This window comes from Calonectris borealis, chromosome 26, assembly GCF_964195595.1.
Source record: "Calonectris borealis chromosome 26, bCalBor7.hap1.2, whole genome shotgun sequence".
Taxonomy (NCBI): domain Eukaryota; kingdom Metazoa; phylum Chordata; class Aves; order Procellariiformes; family Procellariidae; genus Calonectris; species Calonectris borealis.
Window position 1 is genome coordinate 3,120,869 of NC_134337.1, and position 6,414 is coordinate 3,127,282.

The window sequence follows — 6,414 nt, forward strand, 5'->3', positions numbered from 1 at the left end:
TGTTACACAAGGGGTGGATGCAGGGCGTTACGTTGGGTTAGGTTTTGAAATATTGCTTATATTTGCTCCCTGTTGGAAGAGTTTTGTGCTTGCCTAACTCTTGGATATCCTTTGGGGGGGAAAAACAGGGAGCTGGATTTGCTTTTCCTCCCCTCCAGCACTGTGCTCTATAAGGCCCCAGAAGGATGCCCGCAGCAGCACCGTGTTCCCCAAAGCTGGGGTTACTGAGCCAAAATCAAACTGCCTTCGGGCTGTCTTCATTGGCTGGGTGATAGTTAAAAAAAATAGGGAGAAATTCAGTAGATTTCTAGTGTCTTTTCAGCCTTAATAACCTAATGCTGCTGCCGACATGCAGAATAAAAATTGCCATTTTAAACCAATGTATTTATAAACTATTACTATGTACTCTATCGCTTGTATTGTCCAAATACATACAGCGTGCACACTATGTAATGAATATTACGTATGTTACATTCGAGGTTGTGTATGTACACCTAACATGGGCATGTGTATAATAACGGGCTGAAGGAGAGCGCTCTCACTCCCCGTGGTGGTGCACCAGCCTGGCCAGGACAGTACAAGAAAACAGAGGACGGTCCCAGCATCCTGATCCAACCTTTGCAATGCTGTTTCACCCCAAATTTTCATACATTTTTCCTTGGTCTCTCCAGCCATCGCTGGGTCCCCACGACGAGAGTTGTGTCCTGTGCGATACCTGGGGGCTGAGACCCCACCTCGACGTGCAAAATGTCCCTGGGTTGAAGTTTCGCTGGTAGCTGCCCGTCAGCAGGTGAACATGGCCTGCAAATCCCCCCAGATAAACGTCACTCTGCACGGCCAAGGCCATCCTTGACGGCTGCTGTCTGGACGACAGGACAAGCTGTCAGCTCGAAGATATATTGAAACGTTACCTGGACTATCCTGGAGGTGAACAACTGCTTGAATCAGGGCGTTTGCATGTGACCATGAACTGCTGTAGATGCACAGCCTTACTGGATTTGGTCTTCTCATTTCTTGTCTTCCCAGTGTTTGATGTTGTTTTTACATTATCCCCTCGCTGGGCGAGTCTCCCACACATTCCAGCCTTTCCACCAGCCTTCTGGTGATACCTGAGCTCGGATCTGCGTGATTCATGCCACTGTCTCCTCCAGCCCTTGGGAAAGCAAGTTCCTTCATTTAAAGGACTTTCCTCCAGCACTGGCAAACATTTGCAGGTAGAAGGGCAAAAAGTATCAAAAGTATCATCTCTCACTGCGACGGATCCGAACACACACAAGTGCATCAGAAGTGTTTGCGTGCTGGAAGAAATTGTTTCCATGTTCTCTGTGCATTAACTCTGCCAATTATGTGCGTCAGGCCCCCAGGGAATTCAACAGGCACCGCGTGGAAGAGGCGTGGGATGCTCCTGCTTCACTCAGCGCTTGCACCGCCTCGGTCGAGCCCAGCCCCAGCTGCCAAGCTTCGGGAAGGGTGTAAATGATCCCGTGGAACCCGTGGGAACATGCTCCTGCATCCAGTGCATGGCACGAGGACGTTTTCCTCGTAGGAGCTGGACTTGCTACAAAATGTGGTGCACCAGGAGTGAGTGCAAACTCCAACCGGGCTGAACCAGGAGATGTTCTTCCCCCAGGTTCTCCTTCGGGCACCTTGTAGTCGTTTCTTCCCTTGCAGCTGCCATGAAGTAACGTATTAAATGGGATTTTCCATTCCCAGAGCCAGATGATGAAGGACGGTGCAGTGGCCACAAAAAAGCCGTTATCCCTGCAAGAAGAGAAGTGAGTAGCGCCGTGGGGAGGTGCACGGTGAATGCAAGAAGGTCCCTAAGAAGGAGAAAGCCCAGCAGACAGCACAGCCCCACGCCGAGGCAGGGCCAGCCCCGGGAGAGGGGCAGGGGAGGCAAGGCAGGACGGACAAAAGGACGAGTGTCCATGCGCAGGGAAGGACAGGAGACGTCTGACCTGGCCAGGGGAGGGCAGCACCCCAAAAGTTGGCAGCTCAGACCCATGAGGACTTCATGGCATGCTCAGATACCCCAGGCTCCCCTTGGGATGCTCAAAGCCCAAGAGGAGCTGGGCTTTGGGGACACACCTTGGGGGTCTGCCGGCCGAGGGGGTGCACAGCCACATCACAGCATTTCCCACAAATCGCCCTGTCCTGCAATGAATTACGGGGGGCTTCTCAAGGCAGGGCGGGGGGGGGCATGCAAAATCTGCCCTGCACCCTGTCCCGCTGCAAAGAGGCGCCGGGACAGCATCCCAGGGCACAGCATCCTCCCTGGCCCAGTGCCACGCTCCCGTGAGATGAAACCTTGTCATCATCCTCTTAGTGACAGCGAATTTTGCATTAATTGGCTCATTAAGTGCCAGGCTGATTTTCTAAGCTGCCCTCCCCCACCTGGCGCTCGACAAAGCAGGATTAGCGAGGACTAACCACTTCGGAGACGCAAGATCCCAGAAGCAGCCTGAGATGCTTTTCGGGAGAAGGCCCCCACCACTGGCATTGAGCACCAGGCGGGCAGGGGGCTGTGCGGGGTGCGGAGCCACTTTCTGCCCGGGCAGGATCAGTGCCCAGATGGCCGGTGTCCATGATCCCAGGGATTTTCGAGCGAGGCGATTGCTTTAGCTGTTTGAAGCCACGGCAGGGCGTTTAGGGAAGGATGAAGGTAATACCAAGAGTTGGAAACCGATCAAAACCCCGGGGCTAATAACTTGCCCTTCTTTAATACCTTCTTAATATCTTCAGTGGCCAGAGGCAAGCAGGTTCTCAATTTTATAACGAAGAGATTAAGCCAAGAGGCTGGAGTCGCTCACGAGAAGGGACCTGGGCTCTGGGAGCCGCCAGCCTCAGGGTGCTGCACTAACGGCAACCGTGGCTGCTCCCATCCTCATCCCACCGCGCCGGGCTGGAGCAGCATCCCTGCTTTGGGTTGGGTTATTTGGGACCAGGAGCCTGTTGTGCAAAGGGCTGTGCAGGTTTTGCCCCTTGTTTCCCCAGCACCGCTGCCCCGATGGGTGGGAAAAGGTCCAGCAACCACAGAAGGAGGATATTTGGTTCAGCCGTGATACCGGGAAAAGCACAGGAGAAGGAAATGGGAGAGATGAGTTGTTTTTCTCACTGGCGTTTTGCCTGGCAGGCACGTCCCACGTGCCGAGGTAAGATGATGTCCTCCGGGAAGTCGGCGAGGAGACAAAACCCTTTTCTGCTCCATGCAAATCCCAACCCGCAGCTGGCACCGCGTGAGCTCAGATGCAAAACAAATAGGGGCCGTCGCGTGATCCTCCCGCCAGGTCCCCACCGTGTCCCCAACGCCAGCTCGCCCTGCCCCGGTCACAGCCCCAGCCCAGTCCCCCGGGCTCCGGGCAGGGGACAGGAACGTCCTGACGGTTTGCAAACAGATGAAAGCGGTTTCGGTTTCTCTTCCAGTAAAAGTCTCCCAGCTGGGTTCCTGGCCAAAAGGAACCATGGTGCTGGCGCTGTGCTGGCATCGCCAGACAGGACCCGGGAGCCAGATTTGATGTTTTTCACAGTCCTAATTACTCTGAGCTAAATTAGACAGAGCCCCTGCAAGGTATCCCCGCTCCTTGGGGCTTTTCGGCAGCCGGTGATTCAACCCTCTGCAGCTCTATCAAACATTTCCTTGAAGCCTTAGCAAACAGCGGGATGCTGATCTGCGTGGGGAAGGGCTGCTTCCTTCTTACAGGGACCGTGCTTCCTCATTTTGGTTTAGTTAGGGTTTGACAAGGACTGAAAAGATCGTGTCCTCCAGGAGAGGAGGGTGAGGGAGGGGTGCTGGGCAGATGCGGGACCGTCACCCCACACACGGCACTGACCCAGACCCGCAGGTTTGTTTGCCGCCACCATCACCTTCATCCCACTAGATCATCTCTTGCACACTGCAAGCCCCAAAATTTTGTCCCCTTCACCCCAGGCTGGGTCCAACCCTGGCTCCTGCCCATGGCACCACGCTGAGCGCTGGCAATCCCCCCCAGGCTGCCTTAATCCATGGCCCTACTTAGGGGTCTGGGCAAAGATTAGCTGGGAACATTCCCAGCGATTAGGGTCTAATCGCTTTGACATTTCACATCTTCTTAGACTTCGTAGGTGAGACCCCGGCAGCCGTAAATCCCCTCGGTCCTCGAGGGAGCGACAGCGAGGGCAGCTCCTGCGCACTCGGGAACAAGCTTTACCCAGTTCTTGGTGTCAGATCAAGCTGCTTTGGCTAATAAATCTCCTTCTGCTGGAAAGGGAATGGCTATAAATAGTAAAAAACAGCAGGACCGCACCGTGTATCTGCTGTAAGGCTCCCTTTGTGCCACTTCACAACTGGCTCGAAAGGAGCAGCCCGCAACAGCCGTAGCAAAGCAAACGTCGTTCCCTGTATAACGTCCGTACACAGCACACATTAGACAAGCCTGGCTGTCATTTAGGGACCAATTTATTTGAGTTTTAGGGGTTTTTTCCTGAATTGGACACTTGGCCGACAGCAGAAGCTACAAAAATTATGTTGCACATTCACAGATACGTATAGAAAAGCGGGTAAATAAATACACACACACGAACACAAACAAACCATGAGGTTCAACACACGCACGTGGTGAGAGCTAAAACGCAAATACAGGGTGAAATTTGGGGTTTGTTTGATTTACAGCCTCCTTGCCACCAGCCAGGTGAATTTTAAGCTTTTCATGCCGCTGTGGCTATCGCTGTGGTTTTCCTTAGAAGATTTTAAATCCACAGCTCAGAAAATCACCCCACATCCAGGTCACCAAGAGGGACTGTGCCCCCCATCAGTAAATCTGCATCCTCGTGTTCCCAGGCACCGCAGGCCCTTCGGAGCAGCCGATATCAGTCCGGGCTCTCGCAGTTGTCTTTGCTGAACTTCTCTCTGTCCTGCTGAAACAGAAGAAAACATCCGTGAGGTCCCTTCCCAAACCGAGCTGGTGCTATTGGTCTGCTAGATGGCTCGAGGAGGAAATTCTTCCCGAGGAAAGCTGCGGTTACACCAGGTTGCAGCAATGCCGTGCTCTACAGGGCATCTCCTGGCTGCGGAGACGCCGCGGGTAGGGAGCAAAGCAAGTCCTGCTCCTTCTGTGTGCATGGGCCATGCTCTTGTTGGAGAAAGGCAAAGGCAGCCCGGACAGCACAGGGTACGATCCAGCACCTGGTCTCCCCCCCAGTATAAGCCAGCATGACTGCTACCCACCCTGGTCTATCCATCACCCTAAAATTACAGCGCTTGCCCTAACTTGCTGCTGGAAGCTCAGCCCCAGACTCGGTCCTCCTCCCTACCTGGAGAATTTTGCTGTAGGACAAGGGTGCAAACGAATCTTCCAGGTAGCGGGTGCCGAAGCCCATGATCCTGTTCACTGCCTGGTTGCAGATGCCCGCCACCTTGGCGGTGAGGTGCACCGCGAAGGCAAACTGGATCTCTTGGGGGTTGACGTCAGGTCTGCTGGCCGTCATTTCCTTGCGGACGTAGGCATCGGCCAAGTTCTTGAAGGAGCTGTAGGACATGTCTTTGAAGAACATGCGTAGCCGTGCATCTTCCTTCACCTGGTTGAGAAGCAAGTGAATACACGTGTTACGAGCGTGTGTCGTCCTCGCATCGATGCCTTCGCCCCACGCTAGGATTGCAGTTGAGGGAGGACAGACAGCCAGCCACGATCACACCCAGTCGGGGAATTAAAAGATGCCATTTCCTTGATTTTACTGAGCGTTTCCCTGCACCAGGGAAATCGATGGCGTTGCTGTATTTTACAGCGGTCCAGAGCTTGGCCCAAGTTCCCTGCACCCCATCCAGGTGACCACAGCTCTCCTCTCACCTGCCTGTCCAGCTCATCTCCTGCATTCTGGAGCAGGGCAACGATTCTCCTGATGGCTTCATCTGCAGAGAGAGATCCCACGTTATCTCCAGCCCTTTCTCCAAGCCTCACACCCAGATGCTCTGTTTAGTCCCCAGGAAAAATTCCCTGAGCAACGTTTACCCACCTCCATCCCTCCAAACCCCATTTCAGCCTATTGCCCAGTGCTTTGTTATCCTCAACCAGCAAAAGCACCCTCCTGCCTTTGAATTTCTCTCTCCCCAAATCAAGCCCAGATGCTGAAAATCTCCCCTAAAGTCTTCATATGACTGTTCAGGTCACGTAAGCCCCTGGGTCAGGATCGAAGCAGGGTTTGGGTCCCGTGCAGGCTCTGCATGGGGACAAGTCTCGTGCACATATGTTTTCTATACGTGCCAGCGATGAAGCGCTTGCAAGGGCAACACTCACCGACCCCATCGGTGCTGGCCGGCCGTGGTGGCTCCCCACATCCACCTGCTCTGCTCCCCTGGCTCTCGCTGCCCTGCACGATCAGCCCGATCTCTTCCGAGACTCGTGCGTAGTAACCATCGGGTTGCTCCACGTCCGCTGGAAG